Here is a 23789-nt window from a genome sequence, read left to right as displayed (position 1 = left end):
ATTTTTATAATCTGCGGACTTGACTTGCCACAAACAGGGCAGTTGCCTGAACTCATCAATAAAACTTATTAAAAAGTTGTGGGTGGTGAAATTGTCCACCATATTGCAGGACAGTATATGCCTGCAAGACACAAAACAACACAAAACATATTAAAATAGCATGTATTTTGGCACATAATAAAGATATTCCTAATAAAAGCTGTATAGGGCCCAAAACACACACTTTCTATTAAAAGAGTCGTACCTTTGTTTGTGTGGAAAAGTCGTGATGCGCCGCTCGATCGTGCTCCAACTCTCGATATGTCCGCTAGCGAATCGTCGGCCGAACGATCTGGCGTCCTTTAAATACAGCGCAGGCGTCAACTCCTCCTCCAGTGGCGGGCTTGTGCAGGGGTGTGTACGTGCCGAAGATCAGGCCTACATGCGACACTCACACCTGAGGCAGTGGAATAATCATTGTTTAATTAGGAACCATGTCTCAACAATCTGGGAGCTCAATTAGTGGGGGCCGAAGTGATTGGGCCACCCGAAAATCAAGGGCTACACCCATGTCAAAGCCAGAAATGGTGGAGATGGTCTCCATTTTAGAAAAAATGGATTACGATGGAAAGTTGGCAAATTACGATCGGCCCAATGCCAGGAAAGATGGCATCATGGACAAGGTGGTGGCCTGTTTGGTCAAAAAATTCGTTGTCGAGCGATCGAAAGATCAGATTCGGAAACGGTGGTCTGACCTCAAACACCGTGAGCAGGATCAGCTTTCCCAAATCCATCGGATTTTGAAAAAAAGTAAGTTTTATTTTTTTTTTTTTTTTTAATCATGCAATATGTTTTTTATAATTTGGTGTATGTTGTATTAACATGTCTAGATTATAATGTCTATGTAAAAAGTTAGATTACTCATTTTAGTTGTCATGTCGTGATTTGATCGATCTATTGTTGATGTTTTAGTATATGACATTAAAAGTCAGGAAGCCATAGTTAAAAATATATGTATTGTGTTGCAACGAACGTTCTTTCCTGCACGAATCTTCTCAGCAAACATTCCTATTAATCACAGATTATTATTCAAACCTTTAAATAGGAGAAAAACGTAAACTCCGTGCCAAACAATGGGAAAGGAGGAGGAGAGGTTTGGCAGCTCCATCGGCAGTTGTGGAAGAAGAGGAGGACATGGGCCCAGATGGTGGCACAGATTCCACTAAAGGTAATTGGTTCCTATGCACTGTCAAACATTAATGTACCATATTTTACGTAGATAACCATGTACATGTCTTCATATTTGTTACTAAAAGAGCTATCAAGCAGGGCACCATGTCCTAACAAATGTACCTCTTGTGACTTTTATGATATGGCCAATGTTTTGTATTATGTAGATGAAGACATTATGCCTGAGGTGATTCTGGTGGAGCCTACAAGTGACCAGACACCAGAGCAACAAGAAGGTTGGTAGTCACAGATTTTTGTGTAGTGGTATCATAGAAATATGTGTATTTGCAATGATTGTTTAACCTTATATTCTTGTATTCCCTTACAAATTTACATTGCAGATGTTGCGTCATGCCAGGATGTGGCATCCCCAGCCAGGTCTGAACCAATATCTCCTGGCAACTTGCCAAGCAGCATGGAAGCCACTTCAGAAACTGTGGAGGAACCAGGACCAAGTGTCCAAGAGCCAATTGTGTGCCCACGTAGGTTTTTTCAGAATGATTTTTATCAGTGTTATTTTTAGCCTCCAATTTACAACACTAGTTCCCTATGGGAGCCTCTTTATTTGAATGGAAGTCGCACCGTAAGTCGGATCAGGATGCTCTGACTTGCGGGGCCACTTGCGTTGTGAAGATTTTTGAGGGGGAACTACACCCAAAAATTGAACAACCCACCGTGGGTGTCCCCCCAAGTTCACAACCAGGCCTTTTGTGTGTGGTATTGAGTTTGAGGGTATGCCCACAACAAAAAGACAGCGTGGGTTACCCCCAAAACCCCTACCAGACCCTTATACAAGCATGCAGCTTGTCAGGCCAGGAAAGAGAACGAGCAAGCGGACCAAACACCCCCTGGACCACAGCAGGACACATGCCCTCAACATGGGGGGGTTTTGTTGCTTTGGGCCAGGGGGCCTCTGCACCGCACACCCAAAAGCATCTTACTCCCATGTAGAGGAGGACAAGAGCCTCATCCCCACAACCCTGTCTGGTGGTTTTGGGGGGTCATGCGGCCAGGGGGTTCCTAGGACTTTGGAAGCAACCTTTAACAAAGGGTGGCCCCCAGATCCCAGACCCCAATCACTATGTGAATGGGTATGGGGTACATAGTACCCCTACACATTAACCACATAAATGGAAGTGTATGTGAATAACGACAGGAGACGTTTATGAAATGTTCTTAAATATCTTCATCCGGTCTTCTCCACTCTGCTCTTTGGATCTTCTCCTCTCCACTCTTCTGCTGTCCAATCTTCTGCTCTTATGTTGTCTGCTCTTTTGCCCTAGGCTCTTCTTCTTCCTCCTGTCCTCCTCCAATGCTGTTGCCGTGCATTCTGCCCGTCTCTGGTCTCTGCATCTTAATATATATACATTACAACCATGCCCTCACAATGACGTCATCATGCGTTCACACCCCTAATGAATATATAGTAAGCTCAGGAGACCGGCAGAATCATCAGCAACAGCATCGGAGGAGGACAGGAGGAAGAAGAAGAGCCTAGGGCAAAAGAGCATAAGAACAGGGTAGGTATTAACTCGAGAGGAATTTAAGATTACCTGGACACCAAATGTTTCTCTATTATTATGACCTCATGTAGGTGATTCACATTGACTCATTTTTTTTTAATTTTTACAGACCATGTTTTACATAGTTGCACATTAGCCAAATTGACCCGTGAGGCTCTCCAATGCTGCGCAGACCTGGAACAAATAAAGGAGACTGCAACGGCATTACAAATCAAAATGCGCAATTTTGTGGACATGATTGGCAAATTTTAAGCCACAATTTTACTAGGTTTTTAATGTTTGTATTGGGATGTTCCTGATGTTACAATTTTTTTAGAATGTTTTAGGGCATTTTAATTACACTCAGATGTTAAAGAGTGTACCCAAGTTTGGGAAAAGCACTTTACAACACCCTAACCCTAACCCTAACCCTAACCCTAACCCTAACCCTAACCCTGTGAATGTTTGATACTAAAACGTTTTTACATTCAACAATGTGTGTTCAATTCTTTATTAGACTTTAGTTGGGGGGTCGAGGTCTAAAGCTGTGTAAAGAAGCACTAAATGTATGATGGCTGTCCTATTCCCATATTTACATGTTAATGAAAGCATTTTGGTCACTGCCATATGCGAGTTGCTGGAGGTGTCAATGAAATGTTAAAGATACCCCCAGTTTTAACGCATATCACAGTGCGATCTGACATTTCACACAGGATCGGATCACACAAGTTTGAACGATTGTGCGATCCTATCCTGATGCGGCTGAATAAATGCATCATGTGCGACTTTTGTGCGAGTGCAGTGCGAATTGAGCCATACAAACTGTATAGCTGATTTTCGCATGAACATCTGATCGCATGTAATAAAGGAGCAGTGCGCTACGATATTACATGCCATCAGATGTGCAGTGTGAATTGAGACATACACTTTGTATGGCTACATTCGCACTGAACACGCATACAAGTCGCACATGACCCTTTATTTCTGATGTATCTGGATTGGATCGCACAGTGCTTAACACTTGTGGAATACAATCCTGTGCAAAAAGTAAGTGGCGGGTCACCCTTATGCAATGCTGGAAGGCTGCAAAGTCGCAGACTTCCCGCATCGCATAAGTGTGACTCAACACTCAAGGTACTAGCAGTCCTAGGATTCAATATGGCATTGATATTGCCAGTAGCAATCAGTGTAGGGAGATCAGTGTAATCTATAGTGTATTGCTTGTTCGTTGCTCTAGTTCACTTTCCATTACCTATATATATAACACTTTGAGATGAACAATGATCAAGTTTCACATAACACTGACATATCCTAACATTGGTGGGCAGTGAGAAGGATGTCATAAATGAACACAACATAACAGGTGTAGGTACTTTGTTAATACCCTAATGTATTATATGAAATATATAGTATGGGCAACTTCTGGACAATGAACACCAATGTAAGGTGACATTAGATGAACCTTGGGTGTGACCTAGTTCTCAATGTGACAGGGTTTGTGTACATTTTGTGGGGTGCAGAAGGCCCTTGTATTTACACCACTGGCTAAAAAATAACACATGGCCATCATCACTTTGGATCAGCTGGTGAGAGACTACAGTCAAGAAACACACTGATGAATGTATTAACCCTTCCAAAGTCACACATATATAACACATGATTAACCCAAATAATTGTGTTTGGCATATGTGCCCAAATGATTATAATCCACAATACAGAATCATTGCAATTTTTGTTTAATGTGTTGAAAAATAATATATCTCTGACATTTATCTTGTGTGTCCAATCTTTAACAAGATTAATGGGTGTGTGACAGTGATTGCTGCCAGGACACAGCTCCTCTCCCCACGAAATAGTCCAGATATTCCTGGCGGATCTGACGGGCCCTGTGTGATGCCAATGCTGACCGTCCAACTTCCATTGACGTCATGGACTCCACTTGGTTAGAAGGTTGGGCCTCTCCACTTGTACCTGGCATAGCAGGGTCAGTATCCAGTTGCTGCAAGACATAATTTTGTGCATTCCTGCGTAGGAAGTTGTGCAAAATGCAGCAACACAAGACCACATTATCCACTTTGTACAGTGCCAGGTTTATGGACGTCAGGAATATCCGGAACCGGTTGGCCATTATCCCGAAGGCATTCTCCACAACTCTGCGAGCTCTGGACAACCGGTAGTTGTAAATCCTTTGGTCTGGGGTGAGGTTCCTCTGAGGGTAGGGCTTCATGAGATGCTCCCCAAGCGCAAAAGCCTCATCTGCGATAAACACAAAGCTCATACCCTCAACAGTTTGCTCCCTGGATGGCAGGTTCAGAGTGCCGTTCTTTAGACGACGAGCGAACTCCGTCTGATCAATAACTCCCCCATCCGAATTGCGGCCATTTTTGCCAATATCCAAAAAAATAAACTCATAGTTTGCATTAACTATGGCTAGCATGACTATACTAAAAAAACCTTTATAATTATAATAAAATGTGCCGGAATTCGGAGGGGGGACAATGCGGACGTGCTTCCCATCAATAGCACCCCCACAATTGGGAAAATTCCACTTCTCCAGAAATTGATCAGAAATCTCCAGCCATTGCTCTGCGTTTGAAGGAAACTGTGGGGAAAAAATAAAAAAAAAAAAAAAAAATAAAATTAGTGCTTGAGCACATCACATTATTAATTACACACACAGTTGTCTGTTAAATGCTTATGCAACTTGCTAAAAAAATATACAACAGGAAGGCAAAGGTTTGGATATGGGGATGTAACATCTACATACATTTCTTTTCAACCTCCTATTGTTCTTATATTGTAAAGGGCCATACACACTAGAAGATTCTCTGAAGACTTTTTCGTGCAGATTTAACTTTTCTATGTAGTGCAAGGGCCTACCAGATTGCATAGGATTTGAAAGTGTTTGTTGGACCTCATATTATTTGGTTTTGGTAAATCGGAAGGATAAATTGTTCTGACAATCTTCTAGTGTGTATGGCCCATTATACTCACCAGCTAGAGCTGAGATTTACAAACTACGGCCCTCCAGCTATTGCAGAACTACACATCCCATGAGGCCTTATAATTCTCTGACATTCACAGACATGACTAGGCATGATGGAAATTGAAGTTCGTGAACAACTGGTGGGCCATAGTTTGAAGACCTCTGAACTTGAGCTTTGGTATATGCTGACTTTGAGATTTAGCATGTGGGTGGGGGGATGGGTAAGTAAAACTGGGCATTTATACATCAATTAGGGCTTGTGGTCAGTGAAGGTTTTAACATCATTACATAAACATACACAATCCTAGGTGGGAATGGATGGACTGATGTATTTTAGATAAATCATTAACTAGGTACTAAAACATTGGCCAAGGAATAATTGTTTGAGGGAAAGCAATAAAATGACCCAAATTCAAAATACTGTTAACAGGCAATGCGTTTAGGGACACATAGGAGAGAATGGTGGGGTGGTTAGTGGGTAATTTTACAAATGGTTAAAGATAATCTACATCTTTACTACTATGTGCATGCGGACAGAGGGTAGTTTACAAATAATGGCCTGTGTCAATTGCTGTACATCCAAAAACATCATAATTCGGGTGAAACTAGTAATACATGTAATGTAATGTAAAAAATCAAACATACCTTGATATAGTCCTTCTGCAAGACCTTGATGATGGCAGAGCAGGTCTCAGGGATGATGACTCCAAGAGCTTGGGGGGAGATGCCTGTGGTGAACTTCAGATCCTGCAGGCTTCTCCCTGTTGCAAGATACCTCAACGTCGCAATTAACCTTTGCTCAGGAGTAATTGCAAGCCGCATACAAGTATCCTGCTTCAGAATATAGGGGGACACCAGGGCAAGAAGACGGTAAAAGATGGGATCCGTCATCCTCAAATAATTCCTGAAGTCATCAGGATTATTTTCCTGGAGCTCCCTCAGCAAGGACATATGAGAAAATTGATCACGGTTAAGCAACCAATTTTTCGTCCAGGAGGTCCGCTTCTTCTTCCTATTGCTCGTACGTCGTCTCAGAGCCAAAACTCCAACACTAACGACAGCAACGGACGAATTCACGGTCGCCATAATAAATTCTCGAACGATGTCTCGGAAAATAGCGAAATGTCGTCAACCAAACAAATGCTACCGAAATCAGCGCGAGATGCCCAGAAGGGTCACGGCCAAACACTCACTTCCTCTTTTGTAGCGGCGAACGTGCGTGGAACGTAGTGACGTCATTTTCTGTCGGAAGACAAATGTCCTGGGCAAGTTTGGAGCACTTTTCAACAGACAAACAACAAACACACCAGCCGCGAACATTTGTAGGACGTTCCGTCGGCCGACGATCGGTACGTGTGTACGGGGCTTTAGTGAACAATAGTGTTTGCTAAATCTGTACCTCATATCATTTAATTATTTCATTATGAAACAATATTTGGTTGTGCTGCAGGAGAAAGTATGTTGTCGTTTACAAATGCACAGCTCCAGCTAAAGGCCCATACACACAATAAGAAAATCGGAAGTAAAATTCCATCTGAAGAACGATCTGCCGATTTTCGGATCGTTAGTATAGTCTATAGTGCTTTCTACATGGATGTGGTGGCTATAAAATTTTTATCGTACGTGAACACAACGTCCAATTTTTGTTTAAGTACTACAGTTTTCGTCTGAAAAAAGTACTACAGTTTTCGTCTGAAAAAAATTGTAAGAGCCAGACTACGCATGTTTGGAAACGAAAGAATACATACAAAAAAATGAAACCCATCACTTCTGAAGTTAAATTCTGTCGTACCAGAAATTTCATATGAAAGTAACCTCTTCACTTTTGATATAAGACTAGCATGCAACAAAAAAGGACGAAAATTTGTCCGATAATCTGATTGTGTGTACGAGGCTTAAGACTCACCATACATGGCTGTATATTCAAAATTAAATCTACCCAAACTGTTAATTTTGAGGACCTACCCAGTTTATTCAATCAATTTATACCTAATTGCACTACATACCTGTTGGTAGATCCAAAGGAGATTGTACAATCAGATTGTAATATGTGTGGTAAGCCTAAAATGTTTTTTTTTTAAGTTTTGATGGTGTGGGTAGGAGTCATAACCTGTGTGGTTTTTCTGCAGTTTCTTTCTCTTTTTCTGCTAATCCATACATTCATGCATTAAACTGTCATATTTTCCTACATAGTTTTTTATACATTTTTTTTTCTATCATCCAATCCTCATTAGTTTTTTTTTTTCGTTATAGGCATCTGAAATCTCAGATTTATTATGATTTATTAGACTTGTTTTTTAGTTTTTACTACTTTTGTTTTTAATCTTTTTGTGTTTGTTTTTTATGATATCACATCATATTCATTTATTGCCTTCTATCAGCAAATTGCTTTTTAATTGCTTTGAATGTATTACACCATCAGCATGCTCCCTGAAGCCACTGGATGCTGTGTTTGTTCTGTAAGGGGTGGGCGGGTCCGGCGTGCTGAGCCATGCTGTCTGCCGACCATGCCGCCCTACTTAACTCCAGTTGAGATGGCCGCTTGGGAGGCCTGAAGAAGGAGCATGCATGCTCCGAACGTGGACCATGACCATGCCCATCACAGTGTTTTCATCTGCCTGGTAAAGCTCAGCTGTTCTGCCATCCACTGCCCCCGGAGCACTGGAAACCATTGGCCCAGCCGGCAATGTGGGACGCCGCAGACCCCCAGATCTGCACCCAGATGGACTTCACTGCCTGGTCCCATTATACATGCCCTTTTCCTGCTTTTATCTTGTAAGTGCAGTACTAAATATATGCTCTGTTTGTTCTAAAACTGCACTTAGATTGGCACTGCTTCTCTTCCATCCCTTTATCTACAGAGCCACTTCTTACTCTAATGACTGGCTGCCTATCTACCAAGTGCCACAGAGTACTACCACCCAGGATTTATGGACTTAAATGTTTGGACTAATATCATTACTATATTGCTATAAAGGATTTATTTCTTTATGACACTTGTCTGTATTGCATTTCCACCAAGCGCTCGCCAAACCCCCCCCCCCCTATTTTTCTGCTGTTTGCATCCTCATTGGGGAGATTTTCTTTTACTTCCTTTGTGTGAGATGCCTGTAAAAGAAATGTGCCAGGATAAGAAGGCACAGATGGCGATATAATCATTGTCAGAATTCCCAATTAATCCTAAAAATACTACAAGTTGTTTTTTGTTTTAGTCTGTATCCAAATTGGAAAGATTTCCCATTACTTCCGGACCTGACAGGAAGTGAGGGGAAATCTCCTTTATAGGGATCCAAATGGCAGTAAAACCCCAAAAGGGACTTTACCCTTCCTTGCAATTACAAGTTTTGCTGGAGTTGGATAAACTGTAAAGACTAACTTTAAAAAGAAAGTTAATAGTAACAAAAAAAGGGAGGAAACTAGTTAAACCTTAAAATATGCCCTTATATCAATCACAGTTATCAGACAAACCGTTCCTTCCTCCTCTAATTGGTAGGTCACTGACCTGAAAAAGGCAATCCTGGCACTTCACTGTCTGCACGCTTATTTTGGATAAGTGAATCAATAATTAGGGAATCTTGGAGCGTGCCTCTTCGCACATAAGGCAGCCTTGGCATCCTTGGAGCATGCATCTTCACACATGGAGCGGCATAGACAGCTCCCATATTTGTATCCCAATTAGTGTGAACCGGTGTTCTTCTGCTCTGCAGTGGGTACTATTTTGCTTCTGGAGTGGTACCGATGGCTCCAACGGAGCTGGTGGCTCCCTGCGCTTTCAGGTATCTTGGGTACACTCGAGAGATGGAGATGGCGTCACTACCGGGTCCAAGATGAGTGGGCATGCTCCTTCCTAAAGGCCTGAGGAAGGAGCAAACATGCACACCATGCCTGCTCACCTTGGACTCAGTAGTGACGCCATCTCCTCCTCTCAAGTGAAGCTGAGATAACCACAATCGCCTGGAGCCACCAGAGACAAGTGATGTGTTGGGCGCTTGTGCCGATGGATAGGACCCGCACTGAACTGTAGTTGGAATGGAGGGATGTTGATCCTAATGTGGCAAAATCCGATGTTAGTTCCTGAAGGCAGCACTGTGAGCAGGCAGAAGCCGGAATCCCGCTGGCACATATGTAACAAGAAAGGACAGGCGCCACTCAGTAATGCAACCACGATTTATTAAACAACAACATAGCACACTTATATGTGGGTAATGTATTGGCTTCTCCTGTTATTGTCTCAACCCCGTGGCATGGCGCTCTCTTCCTCACAGCCGAACCAGCAGCCGGGAGATGACGCCGCCTCGATAGAGTCCAATGGGGGAGCACCCCCCATTGGACTCTATCGAGGCGGCGTCATCTCCCGGCTTCTGGTTCGGCTGTGAGGAAGAGAGCGCCATGCCACGGGGTTGAGAGACTAACAGGAGAAGCCCATACATTACCCACATGTAAGTGTGCTATGTTGTTGTTTAATAAATCGTGGTTGCATTACTGAGTGGCGCCTGTCCTTTCTTATTGCCTGGAGCCACCAGTGCTGCTGGAGCCATTGGCACCACTTCAGAAGCGAAATCGTACCCAATACAGAGCGGAAGAACACCAGTACACAGAGTGCTTTTTTACTCCATTTATCTTGTAATTGTCTCTTTTCTTACCTGTATTAAAGTGTTTTATTGCTACACCTATAAGGTGCTGCTCCTCTTTTTCATTTTACCTCCAGAGTCTCTTCTAGCTCCTTTCAGAGCCAGCAGCTACTAGGAAAACATTTTTTGGAACTATGGACTAATATACACCCACTCATGAACTGCATGGACTCTTTTATACATACAGTGCCTTGCGAAAGTATTCGGCTCCCTTGAACTTTTCGACCTTTTGCCACATTTCAGGCTTCAAACATAAAGATATAAAACTGTAATTTTTTGTGAAGAATCAACAACAAGTGGGACACAATCATGAAGTGGAACGACATTTATTGGATATTTCAAACATTTTTAACAAATAAAAAACTGAAACATTGGGCGTGCAAAATTATTTAGCCCCTTAAGTTAATACTTTGTAGCGCCACCTTTTGCTGCGATTACAGCTGTTAGTCGCTTGGGGTATGTCTCTATCAGTTTTGCACATCAAGAGACTAAAATTTTTGCCCATTCCTCTTTGCAAAACAGCTCGAGCTCAGTGAGGTTGGATGGAGAGCGTTTGTGAACAGCAGTTTTCAGTTCTTTCCACAGATTCTCGATTGGATTCAGGTCTGGACTTTGACTTGGCCATTCTAACACCTGGATATGTTTATTTGTGAACCATTCCATTGTAGATTTTGATTTATGTTTTGGATCATTGTCTTGTTGGAAGACAAATCTCCGTCCCAGTCTCAGGTCTTTTGCAGACTCCATCAGGTTTTCTTCCAGAATGGTCCTGTATTTGGCTCCATCCATCTTCCCATCAATTTTAACCATCTTCCCTGTCCCTACTGAAGAAAAGCAGGCCCAAACCATGATGCTGCCACCCCCATGTTTGACAGTGGGGATGGTGTGTTCAGGGTGATGAGCTGTGTTGCTTTTACGCCAAATATAACGCTTTGCATTGTTGCCAAAAAGTTAAATTTTGGTTTCATCTGACCAAAGCACCTTCTTCCACATGTTTGGTGTGTCTTCCAGGTGGCTTGTGGCAAACTTTAAACGACACTTTTTATGGATATCTTTAAGAAATGGCTTTCTTCTTGCGCACTCTTCCATAAAGGCCAGATTTGTTCAGTATACGACTGATTGTTGTCCTATTGACAGAGTCTCCCACCTCAGCTGTAGATCTCTGCAGTTCATCCAGAGTGATCATGGGCCTCTTGGCTGCATCTCTGATCAGTCTTCTCCTTGTATGAGCTGAAAGTTTAGAGGGAAGGCCAGGTCTTCGTAGATTTGCAGTGGTCTGATACTCCTTCCATTTCAATATTATTGCTTGCACAGTTCTCCTTGGGATGTTTAAAGCTTGGGAAATCTTTTCGTATCCAAATCCGGCTTTAAACTTCCCCACAACAGTATCTCGGACCTGCATGGTGTGTTCCTTGTTCTTCATGATGTTCTCTGCGCTTTAAACGGACCTCTGAGACTATCACAGTGCAGGTGCATTTATACGGAGACTTGATTACACACAGGTGGATTCTATTTATCATCATTAGTCATTTAGGTCAACATTGGATCATTCAGAGATCCTCACTGAACTTCTGGAGAGAGTTTGCTGCACTGAAAGTAAAGGGGCTGAATAATTTTGCACGCCCAATTTTTCAGTTTTTTATTTGTTAACAAAGTTTGAAATATCCAATAAATTTCATTCCACTTCATGATTGTGTCCCACTTGTTGTTGATTCTTCACAAAAAATTACAGTTTTATATCTTTATGTTTGAAGCCTGAAATGTGGCAAAAGGTTGCAAAGTTCAAGGGGGCCGAATACTTTGCAAGGCACTGTATATATGAGTATATGGTCATATTCCATTCAGCCTGAGCTGAAGTGCTTCAATATTGTTTGTTTGTACCCTTTAAATAGAACATTCAGTCAAACTAGTTGAGCTTCTAAAGATGTTTATTTAATACATAAACCATATGCAGGATGAGAGTTTACTTAAGCTGCTCATACACACATAGATTGTTTTTTCTTTTTGCCAACTGAATGACAAAAATCTAAAAAATCTTCCATCTACACTATACAGCAGTTACTGTATTCTGACAGCTGGCTCTACTGGATGTTAAAATACCCAAACAGAACTTGCATCTAATTGAGTTACAGGGTCTTTGGCTGATAAAATTCTACTCAACTCCTTTGTTTTTTCAATCAAAGTATGTCAGGTGGGACATACATAGTTACATTGTTAGTCTGGTTGAAAAAAGATTCAAGTATATCCAGTTCAACCAATAAAAGGAAAAAAATCATACAATAATAAACACACATTCCTATACCCACAGTTGATCCAGAAGAAGGCAAAAAAAAAACCCAGCCAGGCATGATCCAATTGACTCCAGCAGGGGAAAAATATCCTTCTTTATCCCTCGAGAGGCAACTGGATATTCCCTGCATCAACTTTACCCATAAATGTTAGTATCATGTTATATTATGCACATTTACAAAATAATCCAGGCCTTTTTTTAAAGCAATCTACTGATGGTGTCAACTGAGCCACCCACAGACCCACAGAGCAAATTTTGTTCCATGTGTAATCCCTTGTTCCATACAGGATCAGTAGGAGGACAGAAGGACTATACTAAACATCCTTTAGTATGTGTTGTGCAATTTACTCCCTCTCTGCTTCCTACAACACCAATCACATTCAAAGTTCCAAGGTTTGAACCTGATTAGTGACTGTAAGAAACATCTTCATACTTTTTAATTAGGTCTCTGTATGAAAAAGGAAGGAAGGAGTCTGTTGTGTGTGTATTTCAGCTTCCTAGGAAGGCACTTCAGACTCATCAGATTACGGCATGAATCCCAGCAAGATTAGAATCTCCAAACACAACTATGGAATCACCAATATATTGGAGTCCAACATAGTGATAAAACACTTGGATCAAAGATGAATATTTTATTGTGGGTAATGAGATAATAAATCATTTTAAAACTAAGCAGGCAATCACTGGAGGAGCTGTTTGAAAAACAAAAAAAGATCTTTATAAGATAGGCAAGAGTGTCCTGTGAAGGACAGAAAGGGGACCTTGAAATGTTATGTAACCTATTTAGACATTCCGATCAGTCCTCTAAATTCTAAACACTTTATTTTGAGTGGTAAATGATTGATGAAACAGATTAGAGAGATCTGAATCTGGACTGTATTACTGATGGAAACAACATTTCTCTTTGAGATTAGTTTATGAAACATGTTCCAAAAGAGCATTGCTTTATCCTAGTGCATTAATTATCATTCATGGCTTAAGATAGAGTTCATTTACCCATCTCCAGTACATATTTCAATAATACTTTTCTCCTTAGAGCTGTCACTGTTGCAAACATTGATACATAGTAAAAACTGTATTTGTTCCAAAGTCGTTCAGAGTTTTTTCGTTAGTGAATGACAAACACTAAGACTAACTATTAATATTTATATTTTGTACTTTGTTGCTCACAAGGTGGGCCTTTTTATATTCTTAAAGTGGAAGTGAAGTGCAGTGGAGGTCCACGCTTTCTGCATCTACTTTGTCCCAATCTCTAGTACTAACTCTATTACTTATTGTAAACACTGTAACCCTGGTTCAACTTTTGTCTTCCATACTGGGAGGAACAATTTTTACTGTTAATCACTATCCAGTTGTCATTGCTTACATATTGACTAGATGAAATGACTGAAACCAAACAAAGCACAGAACAAAACTGATGCGTAGGGGAGCTGAATCCTGTTTTTTTCTTTTTTTGGACTTTTCAAGGCTAGTTTGCAAACTTTTGTTTAGAAAAAAAAAAGTCACAGGTAGCCTTGCGTAAAATATAGTTTAGTGGGGAGAGAGTCTTTTAATGCGGCCTAAAGGGAAACATTAGAAATATACAAATCTTTTAAATACCATGTTTAGGGGATACCTTAAAATGGCATGTGAGGTTTTACAGCAGTATGTTGTACTTTAAAAGTGACATTGTTTCTTTTTAAACAGCAACCGTGGATCTGGTATTTAGCAGCAGTAGTAGAAGTCTTTAAATAAACCAGGGAATCTGTCATTTAGAGATGGTAGCACTACCACCACTATATAACAGATTCCATTTGGTTTTGGTTTGTGTTTAAACAGGCTAGGGATCCTAGATTATGTCATTAGCCAAATGATACAATGTAATCCTGGTGCATTCTGGTACATAATAAACATATAATAATCCCCAGGACCGGATGGCTTGCACCCGAGGGTTCTTAATGAGCTCAGCCAGGTGATTGCCAGACCATTATTCTTGATCTTTAAGGATAGTTTACAGACGGGTATGGTGCCAGCTGATTGGAAAAAAGCCAACGTGGTACCAATATTTAAAAAGGGGCCGAGATATATCCCGGGTAACTATAGGCCGGTCAGCCTAACATCAGTAGTCTGCAAGATTTTGGAGGGGATGTTAAGGGACCACATACAAGACTTTAGTAATGAAAACGGTATTATAAGTAGTAATCAGCATGGATTCATGAAAAATCATTCGTGCCAAACCAATCTATTAACCTTCTACGATGAAGTGAGCTGCCACCTAGATAAAGGAAAGCCTGTGGATGTGGTGTATCTGGACTTTGCAAAGGCCTTTGACACCGTTCCCCACAAACGCTTACTGTACAAACTAAGGAAGGTAGGTATGGACCATAAGGTGAGTACCTGGATAGAGAACTGGCTCCAGGGGAGAGTACAGAGGGTGGTGATTAATGGGGAGTACTCGGATTGGGCGGGTGTGGAAAGTGGGGTCCCCCAGGGTTCTGTCCTGGGACCAATCCTGTTTAATTTATTCATAAATGATCTGGAGGAGGGGATATCTAGTACAATCTCAGTATTTGCGGATGATACTAAACTAGGCATGCCAATATCTTCTATGCAGGATGTGGAAACCTTGCAAGCGGACCTGAACAAAATAACGGGGTGGGCAACTACATGGCAGATGAGATTTAATGTTGAAAAATGTAAAGTAATGCACTTGGGGGCCAGAAACCAGAAAGCAAGCTACTCACTAGGGGGGGGGGGAACCTCTGGGTGAGTCTAGGATGGAAAAGGACTTGAGGGTACTGGTAGACAACAGGCTTGGCAGTGGCATGCAATGCCAAGCCGCCGCAAGCAAAGCCAACAGAATACTGGGTTGTATAAAAAAGGGGATTCACTCCAGAAATAAAGAGATTATTCTCCCGCTCTACAAGACTCTGGTCCGGCCACATCTGGAGTATGCTGTCCAGTTCTGGGCACCGGTCCTCAGGAAGGATGTGCTGGAACTGGAGAAAGTCCAGAGAAGGGCAACAAAAATAATTAGGGGAATGGAGGACATCAGCTATGAGGAAAGACTACAAGCACTGAACCTATTCTCTCTGGAGAAGAGACGATTGAGGGGGGATATGATATCAATGTACAAATACTGTACTGGCGACCCGAGCATAAGGAACAAACTATTCAGAGAAAGGAGATACATTAAGACACATGGCCACTCGCTAAAACTTGAGGAAAGGCGGTTTAACCTTAAAGTGCGTAAGGGGTTCTTCACTGTAAGAGCGGTAAGGATGTGGAATTCTCTTCCACAAGCAGTCGTATCAGCAGGGAGCATTGATAGTTTCAAAAAACTATTAGATGGACACCTTAAAGACCACAACATACAGGGGTATACAATGTACGGTTAAAAGCAAACACACACACACATCATAGGTTGAACTGGATGGACTGATGTCTTTTTTCAACCTCACTAACTATGTAACTATGTAACTATAATGAGGTGATGAAACAAGGGTACTAAGTAAAAACGTGTAATTGATAAATTTGCCTGTGTTTAACTCAACGCGTTTTGTGAGAATTCACTTCATCAGGAGTAGACATAGTTCAAATATCTAGGGAAGATGTACATACATGAATAACAATATATCCATTAAATACGTAAACCTCAAAGACCTATCAAAGGTATAGCTTACAATTGGGTATCAACTGTTACAGAGGTCGCGTATCGTCCGGGGGCATGTCCAGCCTGGGAACTGAGGGAGCGAGGCCTGCCTACGTCAAGCAGGTATGTGAAAATAAATAATACAGTGAGGATCTCCATAAATGGATCTCAAAAAGCCTCCACTGACCATACGAGTATAAATCAATAAAAGTAGCAAAAATTGTATATATAATATAATATGATACTGTCGGTTACTAAAAGAGTGAGGCTATAAATGAGATCCAAGAGAACCAAAACCCAAAAGAAGTGAAGCAAGTGAAAATTGTATAGTGGTATGTGGAACAACCATATAATGAGAAAGGTAAGCCACTGAAGGTATAAAAATGAATAGATACCATGATTAAACACCGAAAAAGTGAAAAATAAAATAGGAAATTAAAGGTGCAGGAAAAATGGTGCCTGGTAAAAATAATATAGACCAGAGAAAGGGAAAGGATGCCTGGGTAATGGTGCTGGCTATAGCAGTGTAGCATGCCGATGCGGTCGGTAGGTGTGGGATGGTGGGCGGGGTCTGGTGGTAGAGGTAAGGTCAGTGGGCGGGGCTCAGCTTGACACACAGTGGTCATTGGGGGACACGACCCTCCTCACTATCTCCTTCCCTCGATGTGCTTCCAGGTCACTCATCAAGGGGTGGATATCTGGAGGCCCTATTATACTAGAGGATCTTCCAGATTCAAATACTTTCCCACCATGGACAGAATTTAGGGATAGGACCCTTGTCTTCTCAATATTGGGGACAAGATGCCTTGCAGGGGGGGAGGTGAGCATGTTTTCTGTCCCCCTTTCTGTTTTGCTTAGGCTGCTAGCCTGGATAAGGATATTTTGGTAAATTTGACATTAACCCCGCACCATTTTTTTGTTTTGATGGTAAAATGTACCTCTTCACATTGAGAAAGTATAGGAAAATATAGTTTTGCACATTAGCAGCCTCCAACTTTCTCCACCTAAATCTTAATAATTTTTTTGGGGTCAATGTCTCCTCTAAAAAATTATCATGGTCACTGGAATGAAAACAGAAGCATTTACTTTTTTTTAAATGTGTATCTATAATTAGAATATTTAAAGTCCCTCTACAGCAATCCTTACATATTTAAGATTGGACTATTGCACCTGCTGGCCTTCATTGATCTGCTCAAATTTATTGCTAACAATCTATGTAATAAATTACATTTAATGTTCCTTTGTTCATGGCCTGCAGTTTGTCTTACAGTAGTGTGCTGCCAAGTGTTTTGCAACAAAATGTAACTGGGAGGCATTTAATCTTATTTAAATTGCATATCTTTTCTGAGGGAGTTATGTAGTACCTTGTATAAAACAGTTTTTTTTTAAATTCGTGTGAAATAACCTGTTTTGTTAATATTTTATGTCTTGTTCAACCAGATTTGCAAAATACATTAACAAGGAGATGTAGAGATTAATATATATTTATCTTCCTCTATATTTTTACCTGTTCACACAGTCTAATAGTGGTACAACAGTCAATTTAACGTCTTAAAGGCTACGTAAAGGCCATGATTTAAAATATGCCACAAAAAAAGAAAGAAAATCACCAATATTTACAGTATGATGGAGCCCCCTAGATAAATTAATTATAGTGCCATTTAGCTATTACCCCTATACCTTTGTACAATAATACTGAAGTATAGTAATTGCTTTTTGCTTCATTCACAGGTATTGCAAATGCCAAAGCTATTGCTTTCTGAATATGTCAAGACAGCTATTATGTAGCCATACAGAACTGGGCTTTATTACCTACTGGATTCAATAACACTTAAATGACTGATGTTGTAGCTGTTCAGTTGAACTACAGCACTGAGTCAGGTAATCACACCTTGAGATGAAACAAAGGACTGTACACCTTAGGCCTTATGCACACTGCTGCTGTTAAACTCCCGATTTAGTGAGTTTGGACATTTTATTTTGCCCTTTTTTTGTTATTAGATGTGTCCATGCACAGATGTACGTTTTTAGTAGTTTATCAGCAGGGGACTTTATGGGCTGTTGTCTAAACGCCCTAAAATCGCTTTCAAGAGCAGTTCTTCAGACCACAAAAAAAAGAAGAAAAACGCACATAAACTCTCATTAACACCCATAAACGTGCATAAGCTCTAGGCTTGTTTAGCACTTCAGCATTTATTAATTTCAATGGCTAGAATAAATTAAAATAAACTCCAAACTTTGTTAAACTCTGCTAAACTCTTTTAAAATAATGCAGCTTAGGTGAGTATATAACGCTAAATTTCTCCTGTCAGGATAAACAGCGTTTACAAGAAACCAGTGTGCATTAGGCCTTAAAATGAAACCCATTGTGGAATCTAGCATTGCTGTATGCAACTTTGATTCAGTAAGGGTGTGTGTAGTTCCGCGCTTAGGATAGGGGGTATATATGTACAAATGAACACTGCACCTAGCTGCTGCCCACTTCAAAAATGCGACCCTAGAAGGGGAGCACTTGAAGAAATATAAAGGAGGAAGGAAGTGATTGGCGCTGCCTGGTGGGGTGTTATGGGAATGTATACGTAGGGTACTATGCTTCTAGTAGGATATCCTATAGAAGCCTGTGTAATAATTTAATATTGGAATCTATGTATAATCAACTAAAATCTGATAAATGACAGACCTGTATAAAACCAGAGCGGGTCTATGTGTAATTTCTAAAAATGAAATAAAACCCTATATACATAGCATCAATAAATAAATTTCATACGTACAAAATGTGCAAAGAGAGGTGCAAAAAGTGAATACAAAAGGTGAAGTGCTAGAAAATAAAATAAAAATTGATCCAATGTGATCCAGTAATAAGTATGTGACCATAAAATGACAATTGGTAAGTATACTATAAAAATTCCTAATAAATATAAGTAAAATAACTAATAACGTATATATGACCATAAAGTGACAATTGATAAGTATGCTCTTAAAAGTGCCAATAAATATAAGTGGAAAAAATGAATGAATAAATAATTCCCAATAAATAAATAAGTGCAAAAAGTGCAAAGGTGAACCAATTCCTTGGTGAATATATCCGTGCCAAACTAGCGGTACCAAGATGAAAAAATACAGACAAAAGGGTCAGTTAAAATAATCCAACAAATGGATCCAAGTAAAGGTGCCGTCTCGGTGGTTTAAAAGTCCAAAAAGAGTCCTAAATAAGTGAGGTCCATATATGGTGGTTTTGAAGTGCTCTTTTCTCTATGCCCAAAGTATGGTGGGTGGGCAGAAGGAAAAAGTGTTCCCCTGAGCCTGGGGTCCTGCGCTTACCAGATTCCCTTACCCCTACAGGGGTAAACAGCGGGTCGATTATTAGGGGATCGCTCCCACACACTGGCAATCAGGATCTCCCACGGCCTTGGTATTGCTCCGTAGTAGTAATGAAGATGTCAGCTCAATAGGTATAAATAGGAATCCAGTACAGTGCCCGGGTATGCAGAAGAAAAAGGGAAGGAGCCGCCAATAGTGTAAAATTGTTTCTCAGAACAGCTTTATTATATAAAAAAAGACATGTACTCACAAAGTATAAAATTCAAAGGTATGCCCGTCTGGCATAGGAGCCGCAACCTCCTCTCTTGCGGTGCACGTCTGAATGTAGCGTGCGTTCCGACCGCCGGATGTGCGTCCCAAGCCTCGGGTTCAGTAGACGGAAATGACGTGGTCACGCTCTCAAAGGCCGAGATGATAATTGAGAAGTGAAAATGGTACTAGTAAAGTATGTAATAAGCTCTTCAAAAAGAGTATGAAGGGTTCCATATATTACTATGTGGACCACATAATTCTCTATATTGTTGTAGAATCATATCATAATTGTTGATTCTATATCCAAGAAATTATTGTTATTAAAATGTCCACAACGTTATTTCTATTATTGAAAAGTGTACAAAGGTATTTACCTACCAGGATTTTATGCCAAAGCTTGCGTATTGGTCAGATGGTGGAGATGGATACACAGAACGCGGGGGTGTGTATTGAATACCCAGGGAGAGGTGTGGATCTATATTCAGATCTCCAAACCGACATGCCAGTCTCTATAGATATATATGCATAGAATATGACAATATATATGAAAAAAGGAAGCCAATCCTCTAATTTTTTTTTTTTTTTTTTTTTTTTTTTTTTTTTTTTTTTTTTTTAATAGTTTATTGGTGTATAAAAATATAAAGGTACAAACAGGCAAACAGCCAAAGTAGACGAAGAGATCGTACAGCATTATGCAGAAAGATTGCAAAGTTACAAACAAACAATCAGCCAACTTTGGTAAAAGTAACAGTGTATAAATGCATAAAGCAAACATCATTAACAACCAAGGGGGATCGGGACAACTCCACCCTGTGAAGCGCATCCATACAAACAGGAATTGGAAGTGGAAAGGAAATGAGTGGTGGAAGTGGAAGAAGAAGAAGTAGACATCAAAAAGGAATGCAAATCGTCAGGAGAACCACGTAAACAAGTCGGGCAAGTCCGAGTCGAGACCCATGGCCTGGGTGGTCAAAAACCCAGGGACGGGTGACAGGGGGGGTCGTCCGGGGGGGGGGGGGGAATGACGACAAAGCCAGGAGGATGTGCAGAAAAGGGGGGAGCCAGTTGTCCGGGCCCGCCCAGAGACAACAAGGCTTCCAGCGGAGGACCGACAAGGAGGGAAAGGGAGACAGGAAAAGGGGGGCGGGGAGGGGAGGACAAGGAGGAAGAGAGAAAAAAAAAAAAAAAAAAAAGGGGGGGGGGGAGGGGAGGAGACAATGAAAAGCAGAAAGAACGAAGCACCCATGAGGTCAGTGAGAATGGTACCACAGGGTCATTACTGACAAAGTCGGGAGTATTCCGGTGTGGAAGTATAGTCAATCCAGCATGCCCATTTTTTGTAATGTTTGGAAGGAGCATCTCTTGCGATGGCTATGAGCTCTTCCATTTCCGCAACCTTGGAGAGGCGCTGGAACCACTGCTTGACGGTCGGCACTTGTGTGGTCTTCCAAAGTGCCGGGATGCACTGTCTGGCGGCGTTCACCAGAAGAATCGCAAGGGATTTAGAGTAAGTCCTACTGGAGGTAGAAGAGTGGTGCAAAAGGTACTGGGCAGGAGTGAAGGCGATGTCAGCTGTGGTCACTCGCGTCACAATCCTATGAACTTCCTCCCAAAAAGCGGTGAGGCGAGAGCAGGTCCAGAAAATGTGGAGGAGCGAGCCAGGTTCAGCGTTACACCTCCAGCAAGTCTGTGAGGTGGAAGGAAAAAACTTATGCAATCTCGTGGGGGTGTAGTACCAGCGGCTAACCAGTTTGTAACCGCTTTCCTGCGTGGTGACATTAAGCGAACACCTATGATTGTTGGTGTGGATAAGGTCCCAGTCTTCCGGGGTGAAAGTGACTCCCAGATCCGCTTCCCAATCCTCGCAGCGCTTGAGCTTCCTCTGCTCAGGCTCATCCAGCAAGAAAGAGTGGATGGTGGATAGTAATCTGCGAACCGGGCCTTCTTGTTGGCATAGGTGGTCGAACGGGGACAAGGTGGACAAGGAGGGGCAACTGCGAGAAAGAGACTTAAGGTACTGCTGGAGGAGCAAGTGTGACCAGGGAAGTATGGGGGGCATGCCGGACTTCGCAGAAATGGAGGAAACTGAAAGAGGTGCGTCGTTATCCCAAAGATGATGGGCTCTCAGTTGGACTTGAGCCCAGTTCGAGGTCAGATAGGTACGGTGCATGCCAGGAGGGAAGTCGGGGTTCAAGCGCACAGGAGTCATGGGACCCGGAACCGTGGAGATAGAGCGAGACATGGAAACTGCCCGGAAGACTTTTAGAGTGGGGCCAATAAGCGGATGGAGTGTAAGGGCAGGGGGGATATGTGCGTCTCGTAGCCACGGAGACGAATGGAGATCCAGAGCGGTAAAGCTCTTCTCTATGGAAACCCAGTCCTTATGACTCTCATGTATGTTCCAATCCGTTATTCTAGTAAGGTGACAGGCGGCATAATAGGTATACAGGTCAGGAAGGCCAATACCTCCTTTGGATTTCGGCCTCGTGAGAGTTTTATAAGAGATGCGGGGCTGTTTGTCCCCCCATAAGAAGACAGTGCTGATACGACGGTAGGTCTTGAAGAAGGAAGGGGGGAGCAATATGGGGATCGTCTGGAGAACGTAGAGGAGGCGGGGTAGGACGTTCATCTTCAGGACAGCCGCCCTGCCGAACCAGGACAGCTGCAGTTTGGACCAGGACCGGAGATCCTTCGATATTCGTGTAATGAGTTGTGGAAAGTTACGGTCAAATAGGTGTTGGAGATCAGATGGAATTTCGATGCCTAGGTAAGTGATGGAGTCCGACTTCCACACGAATCGGAAATTCGCCTGACAGCGCTCGACTTCCGATCGGGGTAAGGTGACGTTGAGCGCGAAAGACTTGGAGAAGTTAATCCGAAAGTTGGATAGAGAAGCGTACTCGTCGAATAATTTGAGGAGCGCAGGCAGAGTCGTGATGGGGTCGGTGAGAAACAACAGTAGGTCGTCCGCATAAGCGGCGAGCTTATATGTACCGTCAGCGAAGCGAACCCCGTGGACCGTATCAGTGTGTCTGATCTTGTGAAGAAGGGGTTCCAGAGTCATGATGAAGATCAAGGGAGACAGGGGGCACCCCTGTCTAGTACCATTGGAGATACGGAAGGCACTCGACAGGGTGTCGTTAACACGCACCCGTGCCTGTGGCGAAGCATACATAGCCATGACATATCCAAGGAATCGGGGACCCAATCCCCAGGCGGAAAGCGTTGCCGCCATGAAATCCCACGACACCCTGTCGAATGCCTTCTCAGCGTCTAGGGAGAGCAGAAACCCCTTCTGGTTAGTGGTAGAGAGGACATAGTGTAGATTAAGAGCCTTGATGGTGTTATCACGGGCCTCGCGGCCCGGGACAAAACCAACCTGGTCCTTGTGAATCCCTCTGGACAGGAGCGGGAGTAGCCTGTTGGCCAGAATCTTCGCGAACAGCTTGACGTCCACATTGATGAGCGAAATCGGCCTGTAGCTGGCAGGGGAAGTAGGGTCTTTCCCTTCTTTCGGGATCACCACAATGTGGGCCTCAAGCATCCGCGAAGACAGGGGGTTTTCAGCCGAAACTGAGTTAAAGGCGGATAAGAATGGGGTGGCTAGGACGTCAGGGAAGGATTTGTAGTATGCAACCGTGAGGCCGTCAGGTCCGGGACTCTTGTTGGGTTGCATGTGTTTGAGCGCCAAGTCCCATTCCTGTTTGGAGATGGGGAGGTCCAGTGTAGTGCGAAAGTCAGACGAAGCTCGTTGAGGTACATTGGACGCAAGAAAGTCGGAAATGGCCTGAGATCTGGAAGAGTGGGAGACGGGTTGAGAGCGAGCTGAATCAAGGTTGTAAAGAGTGCTATAGAAGGCCTCGAATGCGGCCGCAATGTCTCGGTTATTAGCCACCAAGGAGCCAGAAGGTGAGCGGAGGGAGTGAACCGTGGTCTTCGCCTTCTTTTGGCGAAGAGCTGTGGCAAG

Source organism: Pelophylax lessonae, assembly GCF_965119305.1.
Source record: "Pelophylax lessonae genome assembly, chromosome: 7".
In the NCBI taxonomy this organism is placed as follows: Eukaryota; Metazoa; Chordata; class Amphibia; order Anura; family Ranidae; genus Pelophylax; species Pelophylax lessonae.
This window is presented reverse-complemented; position numbering follows the sequence as displayed.